The sequence below is a fragment of the Hemicordylus capensis genome, chromosome 1 (genome assembly GCF_027244095.1).
Source record: "Hemicordylus capensis ecotype Gifberg chromosome 1, rHemCap1.1.pri, whole genome shotgun sequence".
Lineage (NCBI taxonomy): Eukaryota > Metazoa > Chordata > Lepidosauria > Squamata > Cordylidae > Hemicordylus > Hemicordylus capensis.
The window spans coordinates 75,517,994-75,533,703 of NC_069657.1; the positions used below are offsets into that span (position 1 = coordinate 75,517,994).

General features: G+C 41.6%; 1 protein-coding gene across 9 annotated transcripts in view; it reads left to right on the forward strand.

Moving 5' to 3' along the window:
- NUMB (NUMB endocytic adaptor protein) overlaps window positions 1–15,710 on the forward strand; it is a 137,333-nt gene that overhangs the window by 31,412 nt on the left and 90,211 nt on the right. The gene's annotated exons all lie outside the window — the stretch shown is intronic.

Below are 15,710 nucleotides of genomic sequence, written 5' to 3' on the forward strand. Positions count from 1 at the left end.
TACATATTTTGGTGGCACACAGTGGGCTTCAGAAGGAAAGGGAGATCAGCAAATATCAAGTGACACTTGACGTTCCCCCCAACTCAAGTGACAGCACAGTGGTAGTCTGGAACTTGTGCTGTCATGCCCATGCAGTGCTAGTCAGGGTGTTGGCTGTTGTTTCTTAAGATTCATTAGTTAACAATGAATGGATGCCTGTGCAATAGGCAAGCCTAGCAGTGTCAAAACTGTAACTTAATGTTCTTCAGATAATTATTTCTAAGACATATGTGAGTGTACATATTTTTATTGAATATTCTAATAATTATTTCTTTCCACATGAAGCTTTGAACTTGTTTCAGAATAACACTTAAACCACATTAGGTCTTTGTTGATTTCTCTCTCTAATGAAATACTACAGCTTAACTACCTGGTTACTTAAAATACTTTGAGATGCAACATGAGAAATCAATATTGTGGGGAGTTGTAAACTAAATACATATTAATTAATTATTTATTTAACATATTTGAATACTGCCCAAAATGCAAATCTCTGGGCGGTTTACAACAAAACAATAAAAATAAGAAGTAAAAAGGTTAACACATTACAACAATTAAACTTAAAACAATGTTAAAACTATTAAAAATAATCAAACTATTAAAACATAATGTAATTTAAAAGCCTGGGTGGACAAATTCGTCTTGACTGCCTTTTAAAAAGTTGTAAGAGATGGGGAGGCTCTTATTTCAGCAAAGAGCACATTCAAAAGCCTCAGGGTAGAAAGAGGAGAAGACCTGTTGCTGAATAGCCACCAGACAAGCTGGTGGCAACTGCAGACAAATCTCTCCCGATGATCTCAGTGGATGGTGTGGTTCATAGCAAAAAAGACATTCTCTTAAATACCCAGGGCCCAAGCTGTTTAGGGCTTTATAGGTTATAATCAAGTCCTTGTATTTTGCTTGGAAACATATTGGCAACCAGTGTAGATCTTTTAAGATAGGAGTGATATAGTCTCTCTGAGATGACACAGAGACCAACCTGGCTATCGCATTCTGGACCATTTCCGGATTACGTACAAAGGCAGCCCCACATACAGCCCATTGCAGTAGTTGGGTCTGGAGGTGACCAGCATATGTACTACTGGAGGTTTGGTGCAGGGTGTTATCAGTATGTTGATGACACCCAAATCTACTTCTCCATGTGAACCTCATCGGAAGAAGGCATAACCTCCCTAAATGCCTGCCTGGAGGCTGTAATGGGCTGGATGAAGGATAACAAATTGAGGCTGAATTCAGATAAGACAAAGGTACTCATTGTGCGGGGTCGGAACTTGGGAGACGATATTGAACTGCTGGTTCTGGATGGGGTCATGCTCCCCCAGAAGGAACAGGTACGCAGTCTGGGATCCCAACTTCACCCTGGTGTCCAAGGTTCAGGCAGTGGCCAGAGGTGCCTTTTATCAGCTTTGGCTGATACGCCAGCTGCACCTGTTTCTTCAGATAAAATTGATTTATTGATTTGATTTATACACCTCCCCGACCACGTCCCTGCACCTGCTCCTCAACAGAGTACCCTGGTGGGAGACACTGGGTCACCAGCCTCACCCAACCAAGTCTCTGTGATCAGGGTGGATTTGATTTAAATCACAATTTAAATCACTAGCAGGGTGGATAAAAATAAAAAAAAAATCCGATTTAAATCAAAAAAATCCGATTTAAATCAAAAAAATCCGATTTAAATCAAAAAAATCCGATTTAAATCAAAAAAATTGGATTTTTTTTATTTAAATCGGATTTTTTGATTTTTATCCACCCTGCTAGTGATTTAAATCGTGATTTAAATCATGATTTAAATCAGTTTGATTTAAATCAAATCCACCCTGTCTGTGATACAGAGCAGGTCTGCCCTTTCATCCAGAATCAAATCATGAATGGTTTCTGACTTATTCTGGACAGACCTGGCATTACAGAGGAGCAAAGTGAGGGTCTGTGGGAAGTTGGCCCTGCTCCCCAAAGTATTTGAGGGATCGCCTGCTCCCAAGGGTTGCTGCCCGCTTGACAAGGACATCTGAGGGGGCCCTGCTCCGGGTGCCGACAATGAGGGAGGCCTGGCTGTCGTGCACTCGGGACAGGGCCTTCTCTGTTGCTGCTCCTAGACTCTGGAATGCTCTCCCAGTGGCCATTCGTTCCTTGGACTCCATCACAGCTTTTAGAAAGCTTGTAAAGACTTGGCTTTTTACCCAGGCTTTTACATAATCGTTTTTACTACTGCTCTGGTGTGTTTTTATCTGTTGTATTGTTTTTATGCCTGTTTTTATATGTTTTTAGCTTGATGTTTTTACTGCTTTTTATTGTATGTTTTAATTTTTGTAAACCGCCTTGGGGTTGTTTTTAACGATAGGCGGTATAGAAATGTAAAAATAAAATAAAATAAATAAATCAAAGAGCCGGCAGGACAGCCGGAAGGGCAAACAGCTAATAGATTGCTGACTTCCCTTCCCCATAGCAACTCACTGACCTGCCAACTTCTTCTATTCCCTTCCACCACCAGAATAGCCACCTCATAGTCTGTGGACACGCCCTTGTCTCGCCATCCCCAGACAAACCAAGACACATCTGAAACACCCAGGACTAAACACAACAGAAGCCAAAATAATACCGGCTGGCCCTCACTCTCGTTGTCCCCCGAAGTGGTTCCCCAAAGGGTGTCATCCCTGCTCGTGGTGGCCCCACCACCACAGGGCAGCAGCCCTTTTATAAGCCTAGAAAGATGGCTAGTCTGGGCTGATGATCCTCAGGAACTGCTGACTCACCCCCCCGACCCTGCACGGATCCCACAGGGCAGCAGCCACAGCCCCACAAGTTAGGGGGCACACAGGCTGGCAGGCTGACAACAGCAGACAGCAGCAATATAGGCTCTTACCACTGGGCAGCAGCCATCTCTGGGAAGCAGATGTTAAGGTTCTTCGTGCAAGGTTTCATCCCAAAGGCTTCTTTGGCCTGTTATTTATCAAATAACAGGCCATAAGAACAGCCCTGCTGGATCAGGCTCAAGGCCCATCTAGTCCAGCATCCTGTTTCACACAGTGGCCCACCAGATGCCGCTGGAAGCCTACAGGCAGATCACAATCTATTTAGGGCATTGGGAAAAACTGCATAGTTATGTTTTCTAAGAGAAATTGTATGCAAATTAAAAAAAATTGGATGATTTTCCCATGCAATTTTTCTCAATTCAGAATTTCCCTGAAAACCCACATCTGTTTCTGTATTCTATATCATTCATTATCACGTCCCCCCCGCCCCCACCTTCTGATTGAGTTAAAAGGAGTGCCTTATCAAACTTGCCGGCAAGTTCTAGCACTGGAATTGTTCATCTTGAAAACTGAACGCTGTTATAAAGTTCTTTCTCTCCTTTGTCAATGTATGTTGCTGCATCTGGTTGGCAGGATATTCTTGTCCTCCTCCTAGATCATTTCTTTAAAAAAAAATCTCAATATGGTTATACTGTTGTGAACTTGACTAATTAAGGAACAAAACAATTGTATACAAAAGTAAAATGTGCCATCAAGTCGATTTTGACTCCTGGTGCCCACAGAGCCCTGTGGCTTTCTTTGGTAGAATACAGGAGGGGTTTACCATTGCCTCCTCCCACTCAGTATGAGATGATGCCTTTCAGCATCTTCCTGTATCGCTGCTGCTTGGTAAAGGTGTTTCCCATAGTCTGGGAAACATACCAGCGGGGATTCGAACCGGCAACCTTCTGCTTGTTTGTCAAGCATTTAGCTAAGTAGTATTACCAAGAGAGGGCACAAGAACAGAATATTGCCTTCAATGCAACCACTTGAAGTTGAAACTATTGTCTGTTATGAGCAATATAGCATTGAATATGGTAGTGCTGAACCATCACACATCAATATCAGTTCTTAAATGTTTTCAGTGACATTGAAGGAGTCTTGCCTTTGTATTGACACTTGGTAAAGTGCTGATGGAGACAAGACGTCGGGGAAAAATTAACATTGATGTATATTGTGGCAAGTATGGCACTGTCAGCAGAAACATCTGTGGAAATCCTAATATAGAATTGCTCCAGATGTTCAGTGCATTGAAGCTAGTTTGTGCTATGCCCACATACATCCTCCTCAGGATGTTTGCACTAGATATTTTACATGGGTAAATATCTCATATAGTTAGTCATGAGAGAGGTCAGTTCTGGTATGCAGTGTTTTACATAGAATCTTAGAGCTGGAAGGGACCGAATATACTTCAGACAGGTTAGGTGAGGCTGAATGATAACATACAAAGCTAAGAACTGTGTAGGCAGTAGTTCTGGAAAGGATAAACTTGCATACTGCTTCCTGAGCAAGTTATTTAAATTCCTAGAGTAGCAGGAATGTGCCTGTGGCAAGAGATTGTTCAGACAACATGGCAATGGAAATTGACATTACTCTGGGTAAGGTGTGACCAGACTGCTTTAATAAACAAACTCAAGACCACTGATATCACAAGAAAAAGCCACCTTTGAAGCTCTTCATTAAATTTGATGTGGGGAAGTCTAGTACAGATATCTGTGGCAGCAGATTCAAGTATCTTCAGCTAGCTGCCAAATAACTGAGGGAGCAAACTTTAAAAGTGTAGCAGAATAAATAATTGCACCACTTCATTAGATGTTGATACCCTAATGTTGAAGTGTGTTGGATTATAATATACTGTAGTAATTGGAATATTAAACAGGCAGTGGATGTACATTCTATGATTGATGTTGCCTTTCAAGTTTCATCTGTATTTGTGGTGTTTATAAAGGTGGAATAGAAGTTTTTTTGTTTTTTTAAATCTTGCTATTAAGCTTTGGTTTTAGTTTTTTAAAAAACAATCTTTTAAGACTTATTGCTGTAAGCTGCAACATTTTGTAACCTCTACATAGTTATCATACCAGATTATTAATCTTGTATTACTGCTATGTTCAAACATTTATATTCCAAAATCACCCCCTGTTCTCTCTCCAACCCCCATATATGCTGGAAGACTGGCTAACTGGGTTTTTTTAGACAGATTGAGCCTATTGGAGGTCCAGAGCACCCACACAATGTGTCAAGATATAATTTTACTTGGAAAGATGTTCATGTGAATTTTCAGCACATTTAAAAATTACAAAACATTCAGTGTTTTTTAACAAAGGAGTTCCAATAAAAACTTTATTCTTTAACATTAAAAATTCACAATAATGGCAACATAATGTATATGAAATATTCATTCGGGTGGACCTTATCTCAGTGGTAGATCACCCACACTGCATGCAGAAAGTCCCAGATAATCCCCAGCATTTCCATGTAGGGCTTGGAAAGACTTGTGCCTGAAAGTCTGAGAGCTGCTGCCAATCAGTGTTGACAATTCTGAGCTAGATGGACCAATGGTCTGACTTTGTATATGGCAGCTTCCGATACAGTATGCTAAATGGATAAAACAAGACTCAAAGCCTAAGTGCCCTTCATCCAGAGGCTCAACGGAGACATTTTTTGTTGTTCAAGTACCCAGATTGAATCAAAATATGTGAAAACCTTTTTGGATATGTAGAAGAGAGTAACTAAGTTAAAGGTTAACTAAGTTAAAGCTAAAGGGTTCATATACACACCACGTATTCTCTAAGGTTAATAAGACTTGATCCTCAGGTGAATAACTTTAGAATCTTATCGTGTTCCTCCTTCTTTCAGCCCAGCCTAAGAGAAGCAGGTAATGGCATGATAAAAGCTGTTGGACTAGCTCTGTGTCTCCAGTTGTCTTTCTAACAGGAGCTTTAAGAATAGTCGGATTTACAAATGTGGGTTTGTCTTACTAGATGGACCCCTTCCCCTCAGTTTTCTGTGCATGCAGTGAACTTGAAAGGAGACTTTCTCTCATATTGCAACAAGTTCAGAGCAGACAGAAGGAGCATGAGACATTCATGCTGCTTATGCCTAGCCAAAGCTCAGCATGACAAGATAATTGCCCTACTGAAGGAAGGGTCTCCTGCAGTTTGCAGAGAGCTTGAAGAGGGGTATGTGTGTTGATGGGTATCCTTTACCAAGGACAAGTCTCCCAAAGCTTCTGGCATGGGGACTTATGGAAATCAGCCAGTAGTTGACACAATCCTTGTGTGGGTTCATAATCATTGCCTCACTTAACTTTACTATGGATTATGCTGGGACTATTGTAGTTGCTGTTACAGCTGTTATAGAGTAGGAAACCACATCCATGAAACTCCTTATGCTTTGGTATCTGCCGGTGGAGAAAGTTCAGTTTTCTCTAAAATGGAACACATCACAGCTGTTCTTTATTAGTAATATTAGAAAGGTAAGGCTGAAAGAATAAAATGGAATTTAGTTGGCTCCAGTATCTGAAAAAGCTGTTCTGACTCTCATCTTAAAGAGATGCCTTTTAGTTCATATTGGTATACTTAATTAAAATATAATGGTCTGTTTAGCTGATAGCATTTTCATATGTGAAAAGCATCTTCCTATGTATATAAACTAATACGTTTATGAATGCAGTATTTTAGCAATTCCTAAGCAAAGTGCTTAAAACCATTTTTTGGTTTGCTTGCTCTTTATGGATCACCTTGTTTTCTTATGTTTCAGCTGCTGCATGGGAGGCTACTTCAAACTTGCAAATCAAAAATCAGTTTCCTCTTCCACTCTGCTGCAGCCACTCTGAAAAGGTGGGGGGGGGAGAGGAAAATCAAGTATTACTGGACTTGTATTGTGCTTGGTGCTGTTGCTCCTTGGTACATGCCTATGTTTGGAAATTCATGATAGACAGATACCTGCTTCCTTCAAATATTAGTATTCACCATATGACACACTGTAGTCAGTCTAATAAAAGTCTAGTTCATGAACTATGAAGTTGTCCAGTTTCAGATGTGGACATGGCTAGTATTACTTCTTGTTCACCTCCTAGGTTTGCTTTTTCACTTATTCTGATGCCTATTTATGTTAGACAAAGTGTTTACATTTACACTAGCCGACCCCACACAGAGCATCTGTGCGCTCTTTGGGGCCGGTGGTTACCTCTTCCCTACCCACCTTCTGCCCCAGTCTCCACCTCTGGGCCCAGCCTCCTCTCCTCCCCACCACCACTTCTGCCCCCCCCCACTTTCTCCCCCCCACCGGGCCTTTGGCCTCCGTGGCTGGGCCCACTATCACCACGGCGACCAATTCTCCTTGGTGCACCTCAGCCAATCAGGCACGTCTGCTGCCCAGCCAATCAACTGGGCTCTGGGACGCACATTCCAAGGCACACCCAGGAAAATTAATATAATAGATAACCAGTGGCATAGCTACCACTGAATATTGTGGAGGAATGTCCCTGGCACCAGCTGAGTGAGAACTTGCTCTTCACTCTCCCTCCTCACGTCTCTCAGAAGAAGGTGTTGCAGTAGAGGGAAATGGGTCTGTCTTCACTTTTTGTCCCAGGGCCAACTCCAACCTTGCTATGCTCCTGTTATAAACTGATAATACAAACTAGTGCCCAAAGGTCCCCTTCTCATATGGGTTGGAGCTGTGTCAACAGCTGCTCATGGCTCATACCCTAAACTGCTTGGATAACTTGAGAAATACCAGGCCATGTTGAACAAATCCATGTTGCGACTTCTTTCCATACCAGTGTTGCCATGGCTTTTCCATGCTACCAAGGAAGAAGAAGCCATGTTGTAACCATAGTGTGTGAGAGTGCCTTAAGCTCCATGAACATCGCATAATGTGGAACTCCTAATATAAGATTGCTTACATCTTTTCTTCCACAGACGAGGGCAAGATCTTTGAATGCTGTTTTGTCTTTCATTCTGCTCTATATTAAAATAGAAAAACAATTGATAGCACAAGGTTGCTGATGCTGTTGAAGTCCATTGATTTGATCTTGTAATTAGGAAAGAGAATTTGAAGAGGCAAAACTGATAAATTTTGCCTTGTCAGCTTTGGAGATCTCTAACTTGAACATTCCTCTTCTTCCTAAAAGTAGTTCTATGAAGCTCAAAAGTCTTCCACACGTGCCAGCAATGTGGCATGTGAATGAAGCAAGTAAAGGTCTATTAACAAATTATTGTTTATCTTGGCTGACATACACAGAAGAGATTGAGGGCATATTACCAGCACTGGGGCACTTTCAGTGAGCTTAAATGAGATTTTGCTTTCAAAGTCGATGTATCAGTACCCCAGTCTAACCCTTGGATTGATAAAATCTTTGGAGATTCATCAAAATGCTTTTATGTTTTCAAAGATTCTGAGAATCATTTCCCCCCACTTTATTTTTGTATTCTGCCTTTCCAATTCTAAAAGGAAACATGCACAGGAGTGTATATAACTAAAACCAAAATAATCAGAAAAACTGACAAAACCAGAAAAAGTCAAGTGCTATTTTGGTAGTCTTGAAATAAATGCCTAGAACGAATGAACTTAGTGAGGCTGTCTAACTTGTTTGCAGATAAAGATCATGAGCCCTTTCTAATGATCACTGAGAAGGGCTATCAGGCAAGTGGTGGGGAAGGCTGCTGAAACTTACTTTCCCCAATTGACTGCTCTTCCCTTGCTGAGTGTGTGCATTGCACACCCAGATGATCTTCCACTGTTCCAGGAGGATCAGTATGCATTGTCTCAGCCACTGGAAATCCCATAATGCACTGTGTGAGTGCGCAGTGCATTGTGGGGATCTCCTTGGTGTTAATGAAACTGCTCCGGAGTGTTGGCTATGCACTCCTGTCTAACTTCTGGGCTTGTGTAGGGAATCAGTGAAGTGAGAGAAAGCAGTTTATTACAGAACAAATTTGTGCAAAGCTTTGGTCTTGGAAATTGATGACAGAGTGTTGAAGTCAAAACATATTCAGGCTTATTTAGGGTGATGGGGTGCAGAAAGGAAATATTGATAAGCAACTCAATATCAACTAATAAAACTCATCTTTCACTTTCTTCACTACATCTTTCCTACAGAAAATAAAAAAATCGTGGTCGCACAGTGATTATTAAACTTTGGTAATCAGATACCCAGTGGCTTGTAGTATAGTGTACTGAAACAGAAGGGAAATGCTAGGGGTGTGTTTTCCCCAGAGGGAAAGCATAATGACGATTGAGCTAAAGTTAGTCTCCACTTGCACTCTGATATTACTGTAGTGCTTGTACAGGGTTAAGAGTGGAGAGGTCTTTCTTGCTAGCAGACAAAGCATCCACAGATCTAGCAATGACTGTCTATTGTTCGTACTGATGAGGTCTCTGTGAACACAGAACTCGCACTGTGTGCCGTAGATACTTGAAGTAGGTTTGCATTACAGTGTTGTAATATTTGAATGGAACATATGCACCTTAAATTCATGGGGTGCATGTGGTAGATTTGTTGGGAAATGGTGATTTGTTAAGTGAACTATCTAAACTTGGTGAATGGGCAACAAAATGGCACATGCAGTTCCGTGTTGGCAAGTGTAAAGTGATGCATATCTGGGTCAAAAAACCGCAACTTCACAAATATGCTGATAGGGTCTGAACTGCACCATGATCTTTCTCCTGACTGATCAGGAAGGGAGAGTGTGGTGGAGAGCTCGTTGAAGGTTTTGACACAATGTGGGGCAGCTCTGAAAAAGGCCAATTCCATGCTTGGATCATTAGGAAGGGTGTAAAAAATAAAACTGCGAATATAATGTGCATATACAAATCTATGCTGCTGCCACATTTGGAGTACTGTGTGCAGTTTTGGTCACCATACCTCAAAAATGACATTGTAGAACTGGAGAAACTGCAGAAGAGGGCAACCAAGATTAACAGGCACCTAGAGCACCTTCCTTGTGAGGTAAGGCTACAACACCAAGCACTTCTTAGTTTAGAAAAAAGACTGTGGTGACATTATAGAGGTCTATAAAATTATGCTCTGTGTGTGTGTGTGTGTATAAAAAAAATTTGGGAGGTCTTTTTATTTTTATTTATTTATGTTATTGTTAAATTTATACCCCTCCTTTCATTAAGAAAATCTCAAGGTGGCTCACAATAAAATTTAAAAACAAGATTATAAAAATGACACATTAAAATATTGAACTAAAAAATATAAAAAGAAATCTGATTTTAAAAAATTAAAACACAAGCATAAAAATAGTACAAAATACAAGAAGCAGCAGTAGAGACAATAATATAAAAGCCACGATTTGACATGCTTTCTAAAAACTGTGATGGAGACTGAGGAGCGGATACCCACCGGGAGAGCATTCCAGAGTCTGGGGGCAGCAACAGAGAAGGCCCTGACCCGAGTGCACGACAACCTAGTCTCCCTCACTGTCGGCACCCGGAGCTGAGCCCCCTCAGATGATCTGATTTTGAAGGTGTTTAGGAGTCATTCCCATACTGCAAAATTGTGCTTCTCAATGTAGGCAGGTAAAACCTGCAAAGGAGCTAATGCAAATATTGAATCTTCAAAGTGGTGGGCTGATGGTGTTAAGCTGTAAAGTGACTTCCAATTATGAAGCAGAGTGTTTAAAAACCATTTTTGAAAATTGTTAATTGAGTCATGCTGCTACTTGAAAATGTCTTTTGTTTGTGGGAAATATTTTCTTAAGTGCAAACTCCTTCACATTTGAGACACTAATCCTTTTATTCTGCACTTCTTTTGCCTATAGCTTACATTTTGTGAATGAGTCATTCTTCAGTTAAATTTTAATTGCACCTTGAGGTATTTTTACAAATTAATTAAAATAGCTTTAGCATCCAATATAGTCATCAAAACTGTGAAGTTGGTGATACGTGAGTAGGATTGTTCTTGAAGGCAGACAAGCTCAAATCTTTGACATAAATGTATCTACTAAAATTAGCTGTTAAATGTCACTATAGAAAATAACAGATTTAGCAGCTCAGTTGGGTCAGACTCTCAGTTGGAGTCACCGTTATGTAGCTCTTTCAAAACAAGTTCTCCTAATAATGTGTCTTGCCTTAATTATGGTAAAGATGTCCTGATAAGATAGAAATAAAGTAGACTAAAAAGGGTTATGTCTCCTTTAGAAGAAGGAAGTAATGTATTCAGGCATAGGGGAACCTTGGTTCCTAGTTGAGCAGAAAGTGGATCCATGTAACTGTTGACACTAGAAATGTGCATGAATCGCTTTGACACGTCCATTAGGGACATACCGCATTGCTTTGGCATGGCCTGAAGATTCATTTCGGCGGGGACGGGGGGCGGCAGTACCTTTTAAGCACAAGTAGAGCCGATCCTTACCTGTTCCCCTGCCGCCCTACCGCATTTTTTGGTGCTGCACTGCACCTCTCAGAAGTCCCGCACGCAGCTGTGGTGCTGCACCCAGCAGCCTGTGTATGGCGGTGAGTCTCATGGGGCCACTGTGTTGTGCAGGGTGCACTTGGGCGCAGCTGCACATGGACTTCTGAGCAGCTCAGCGCCACACCAGGGAATGCAGTGGAGGAGCAGGTAAAGACCAGCTCTACTCATGCTTAAAGGTACCACTCCCTGCCCCACCAAAACAATTCATGCACATCCCTAGCTGGCACAGAACTTGGAACTTAAGTCCTAGTATGATTCTGTGATATCTGAGGTTTGGAAATAACTCTTTTTATTTGAGCTGTAATTTAACTTTGAATGAAAGGATTGCACATGCAGGAGAGCACATGAATGACTTGAGGACTGCAGTCTGGCACATTTTATAACAGACTAGTTTACAAATTTTAAGACTCCATCTCCTTTTGAGGTAATTGGAGTGGAGGTAAAGATTCGTGTACATTATAGGGCTTGGGTTTAAATCTCCACTCAGCCATGAAGCTCACTGGTTGACCTTGGGCCAGTCATTCCAGAATACAGTATTGACATAAAGAGATCTTGAACACCAAAGTGCCGCTGAAGATGGAGCCAGTTGGATTTCCCAGGATAGGGAGCTTCAGAACCCAAGCATCCGTAATGCCTGTCTCTTGTCCTCACCAACTGGACCTCCAGTGGCAGCAAAAACAGAGCAGGGCCTCCCACGATGACTGTAATGGAAGGGTAGTCAGGCTCATGTGTGGCAAGGCAGTTCTTCAGATATTCTGGCCTCAAATAATTTGGGGTTTCAAGGGAGATTACTAGCTGTTTGAATAGTGCCTAGAGCCAGGAAAGAAATGGACTGAAAGATTGAGTTAACCTGTTCCGAAACATGGGCCCCAACCAGAATTCTGGCTGTTGCACTCTGCATCAGCTGGAGCTTTCACACACTTTTCAGAGGCAGAGTGCATTGCTGTAATGTTGCCTACAGCTGCCACCTCGTGATCCAGAAGTAAAGTCCAGGTCCAAGAGCACTCCCAAAGTGTGAACTGGTCCTTTAAGGAGTGTACAGTCTTGTCCTGTACTGGCTTTACACCTAATCCTGGATTGGCTTTCCTAAGAACCGACAGCACCTCTGTCTTGTTGAATAAAGTATCGTCTTCATTGCCTACATTCAATCCACTGAACCCAGGTCACTGATTCAGGATCTCCCTGGAATCTGATGGAAAAGATAGTGTTTAGGGTCATCAGTATTTTGATACTGCATTCCAAATCTTGAGACAGTGTCTCCCAGCAGTTTCACATGAATGAGATGAAACCTTGTGGTACCCTTTAGCCCATCATCAAGGAGTCAAACAGTAATTCCCAGATACCACCTTCTGGGACCTACCCTCCAGTTAAAAATGGAGCCACTGCAAACTGGTGCTCCCTGGCTGAATGACCTAGAGCTCCCTAATTCAGTGAATCAGAGGCTGGAGAGGCTTGTAGAGACTCTTTGACCCATGCTCAGGAGGAGCTACTACCATATACCCATCCGTTGTCTGAGGTGGCAACTGCAACTCCTAGCTTCTTGAAAGTAGCCATCCTTTGCTTATTCTGGGAGCAGCTTAGAGTGCCCATCAAATGAAGGGTGGCAGATAGCCTGTGCTAGTGGAAGAATTGGAAGAATTTTATATAGAAAAGGTGGAGAGCGGAGGTCCTTTGATCTAATAAGGAAGCAACAACCCTCTTCTTCCCAGTCTGTCATGCTGCAGTTATCTTCTCTTCTGGAAATGGTTCAGCTTCAGCCCACGCTACTGAGTCTTTCCTTTTGAGGCAGGATTGAACTTTCATTCCAGACTGGGGTGGGGAGAAAGTTGATAGTTCTTCCTGGCGTAGGACAGAAGGGTGGGCTGCCTGCAACATGGATTCCAAAGCTATTTCCTCTATTCTACTTTCTGCAGCTGCTTCAGTTTTAGGGTGTTTGTATGTGGCCTTGGAAGCTGTTGCTCATCAGACTCCCCTTTTCCTCCTTTCAGCTTCTTTCTGTCTTGTACCAATTCTGCTCCACTGCCTAGCTGAAGGGAGAATTTATTATGATGGCATTCTAAGTAGGTTGAGATGAGCAAGAGAGTGCTGCCCTGTGGGAACCTTTTGGCCTATCTAGGATGCTGTTGCCATAGATTCTTCTTTGGCCAGGCAGCAGCAGAGCTTTGTGGCTTCACGGATGAGAAACAGAATATTCTGCCCTAATGTTGGCTAGCTGAAGTGAGGTCCTTCACTCTGTTTCATGGTAAAGCTGCTTCCATGGAGTGGCTGTAATCTTAAGCCGAGGAGGAGGAGGAGGAGGGAAGTGAGGTTACTGAGTTTATCATTACTACAGGTATGGCTGTAACTAGCTCCCCCCACCCCCACCATTTTAGCTACAAGTTCTTTCAGATTCTTTTGCAAACTTTTTTTTTTTATGAAGAGCATCTTTCCTCTTTGTAAACTCCTGTCTATGAAGCAAATTGTATAGGCAGTTGTTGGTTACTGTCAGGTTTCTGTGGTAATTAATGATGGATCAGAAGAGTTAAATGTTTTATGGAAGTTGCTCATTAGTAGTAAGGAAATGACAGCATGCAATTCATTTGTTGAAAATGTTAAATATTTATCTAGAGCAGGAGTTTCCAAAACATTCTTGGCAAGGTTTCTTTCCAGAAATACAGGCTCCATGAAAGCTGTTTTCACTCCTCCCCACCCTCCAAAACTGGATAGCTGCCATTCTACACTATTCTCTTTTAGAATTTCTGGGTGCAGAAGTATTGTAATAAATTGAACAAACACTGGAAGCATCTGAATTGTACACTTCATATGACTACACTTTTTCTTGGAAGTTCATTTTTGTCTGCAGTATGTAGTGGGTGTGAGCAAAAGCCTCAGATGTGTAAGGGCATTTAACTTCACTCCACTTTCTCTCCCGCCACTTGACTTTAAATGTACGCACCTAGATAACTGAATGTGTGATAAATTATTGTTGTACTCAGCCATTTCCCATGAGGGCTGCCCAAGCCATCTGAGTGATCATTTCGTCCAGTTTATCCTGGTTTAGCCAGATGTTGGTGTGTAACTCTGTCTTTCTGTGTGCTGGCTCCCTGCTATTGCTGCTTTGTCTCCCCTGCTGCTCTGGAGATGGGAGAAATGTGGCTGTTGCTGTTTGCCAGAGGCCCTCTAACTGTGGACCTGGACCTTTCCTTAGGCAGCTTAGCTGTTGCTGCCAACTGTAGTACTGCACTTTACTGGTGGTAGAGCTGAACTAGTTAATTGCCATGGATTATTTTGTTTTGTATACATGGTCTTGACCTAGTTGCAAAATTGCATCATCTTTCTTGTGTTGCACCACTAGTTTTTCTCTCTTATGCCTAAAACCACTCAATACCTTAAGCACCAAAATAAGACCTTTGAAGAAAGCTCTGTGTAATGTTTTAAAAGGGTAAAAAAGAAAAAGAAAAAAGGATATACTTGAAGGATTGAACAGTCCTTGGTTTGAATACTTCCAGATTAGATTCTTTTAGTATACTTCTGAGAACTGAAAGATGCTTATGAGGCATTTGGGGGTGGGGGGAAGTCCACCACTCCAACACACATGGAGATGTTTTCACCAACATCCTGCATCAGTTGTACCATATTTTTTCATTTGCTCCATTTCACAAATTGTAATAGTTTATAAATTATACAAGATGTTTATACCATGTTTTAATCCCCCGCTCCCAAGAATGCCGCCTCCTTCATGGGTCTGTTAGGCTTGCAGTTAATCCAAAGTACAACTCACTGTTAACCTTCTGGCATGTCCGCTTTGAAGTTCTGAACCTTATCGATAGGGAATCAGAGGAACCGTAGAATAAACTCAAAGCCGTTGTTGAAAGTGAAAAGGGACTGCCAAAGACCAAGAAACAGACGAAAGCAAAATGGATGTCAGAACAGATGGAGGAAATTGCCCAGGAGAAGAGCCAAAGTCAAGAATGAGAAAGACCTCAGGAGGGATCTTAATAGGGAATTTCAGAAAGCTGTTAGAAGTGACAAGGAGCAATACTACAATGACATCTGTAAAGACTTTGAGGATGGAAATGGACACGGAAAAACAAGGCAAGTTTTCCAAAAGATCTCTGAATTCAGAGGTAGGTAGGTTCCAACCTCAAATTATTTATTTATTATTTATTATTTATAAACCTCCCCATCCAGAGGCTCTGGGCGGTGTACAACAATTTTTAAAAGACATAAAAACACACAATTGAAAACATAGTGCTAAAAACAATATAAAAAGAATTCAAAAACAATTAAAACCATTTAAAACCAATTAAAATACCTTTAAAAATGCCAGATAGTAACTGATTCATAGAAGATCAAACAGAGATGGAAGGAGTATACTGAAAATCTGTACAACAGGGACGTCAACATCCAAAATACTCTAGAAGATATACCCTACTTGCAAGAACCTCTAGTACAGGGAGATGAAGTTAGATCAGCAC